The 2,059-nt window shown below is 59.3% G+C and overlaps 1 non-coding gene across 1 annotated transcript; it reads right to left on the bottom strand.

Moving 5' to 3' along the window:
* Positions 1-310: 310 nt before the first annotated feature.
* Positions 311-417, bottom strand: LOC147708501 (U6 spliceosomal RNA). Its single transcript, XR_015296936.1, has one exon. It is a non-coding gene; the product is annotated as a U6 spliceosomal RNA (small nuclear RNA).
* Positions 418-2,059: the final 1,642 nt, after the last annotated feature.

Here is a 2,059-nt window from a genome sequence, read left to right as displayed (position 1 = left end):
CAAGGGGGCCACGGAGGTGCGGGCAGCACCAAGCCGACCGCACCAACGCGAGAAGGAAGCCCAGAGCCTGGTACAGGAAGCGAAAGTGGGATACCTGCGGGAGCCCTAGCAGCAAAACCACCACTTCAGAAGAACCACCCTGAGCAAGCCGCACAAGAAAACGGCCCGCAGGCGGAGTCAGGCCAGCCGAAATAGCCGGGTCAACACCGACTCCGGACCAACCACGGAACGGGAGGTTCGGGAACGGCCAGTAGGCCCGAACCGCCAGCTCGCAACAGGAGAGGGTACCAGGGGCGGCGGATCCCGCCGGGATAAACCGGAACGCTTCACGACATTGCGTGTCAACCATGCGCAGGGGCCATGCAATCCTCCTCCATAACGTTCCAATATTAGTCCCCGCGCTGCCGAAGCGAGCACCCAGGAGCACCCCGGCCCTGCCCAAGCGAATCCAGCAGAGGACCCGTGAAATCAGAGGGCACGGGGGAAACGCGTACAGCAGACCGAAAAGGTCAAGAAAAGACAGGGCACCACAAGGACCCGGGAGGAGAGAGCAGAACCTGGGCAGGAGGGCCGAGACCCCCTCCGTGAACAGAGCCTCTGGAGGCAGACCGAGTCGAGGCCCCCGGCGCCGTGCACCACCGGGGTCCGGGCGAGACCAGGCAACGAAGGAAGATCCGACTCAGTCGATCCGCCTCCACCTAGTCGGACCCCGTGGAAAGGACAGCCCGAAGGGCCAGGACCGGCTACTCCGCCCAAGAAAACAACCCCCGAGCAAGGCAACAAAAGGAGCGAACCCAGCCCCCCCCACCGAGGGCCGACACAGCTCCACACCACCAGGTCGACCGACCCGACCAAGACCTGGGGACCTCGAATCACAGGTGCAAACGACGGCAGGTCACCCCCTAGTCAGGAGGACCGCCAGCAACTCCCATGCAGCGCGACAGCAGGAGAACCCACTGACCCCCAAACGACCCGGCGCCAAAGGGCGCCCCCCCCTGAACGAACCAGAGGGGAGGACGGGGACCAGGCACACGACCCCCGAAGGAGGACAAGCCCGAGACGGGAACCGAAGGGATACAATTATCAGTACCGTGGGCTTTTGAGCCCAAGACCAGCCGAGGCGGGGAACCGAACCCTGGTCCCGGGCTAGACCTCTGCAACAGGGTCTGCTGCACACCACCGCCCGAAGAGCAGGGAGCCGACGGGGGAGAGACACCGCAGAACAAGACGAGGCCAAGACGTATCACACGTCCAGACGGGGAACACCCAGACCCCCGCCCGGCGAAGAAGATCCACCAGGCGGGTCAGGCGCACAGTATTGAAGGACTGGGTTCTTTTGGACCCAGCGGTGCCAGGGCACAACACCTGAAACCTTCGTGGGTAACCTGCTCCGGCGTACAAGTCACAGAGACACGGGACACTTCCTTCGGCGTCGAAGAGTCAAGGTTTATTTACTGCAGGGAACACAGAAGTCACAGGAAGTACATCGAGTGTAGTTCGGGGAGACTGCTTCAAATTGTATTTGTGGATCGCTCCTTTTATACAGTTTTTACCCATAGGATAACATGATACACAATAGTTTACAACCTGGTTCCCACAAGTCGCTCTCAGAGGGGTCGCTTTGGTCACTTTGAAACACATAAGGTCCGGAACATAAGTGCGGAAACATTTGGCGGTTCCCAACTGTAAAAACCCATCTTCCCACCATTAGCAAATTCCAATCAGCAGTAAAGTAGATCGAAATAAGAACGAAGACAGGTGTAGAGGAAGACGGAGACAGTGGGGAGATCGGAAAGGGTGTAAAAGGGGAGTGTCGAGAAGCACGAGATACAGGCATCAAAGGGACGTGCCTAATGAGATGCACGGCTGAGACAATAAGCCCGTGCGGCAAGATGAGCCTCGAGCGGCGCCATCTGCCTTACAGTAGCATCCCCCTTGTCATAAAGGCACTTACAAAGGACATGTGTCTTCCGCCATATCTTGGGAGTCCCAGGGTCGCGAAGCGGACAGCGTCCGTTCGCTGGCTACTTGAGGGCAAGAGACAAAATGGATGCCGTAT

This window comes from Lissotriton vulgaris, chromosome 6 (assembly GCF_964263255.1).
Source record: "Lissotriton vulgaris chromosome 6, aLisVul1.2, whole genome shotgun sequence".
In the NCBI taxonomy this organism is placed as follows: Eukaryota; Metazoa; Chordata; class Amphibia; order Caudata; family Salamandridae; genus Lissotriton; species Lissotriton vulgaris.
This window is presented reverse-complemented; position numbering and strand designations above follow the sequence as displayed.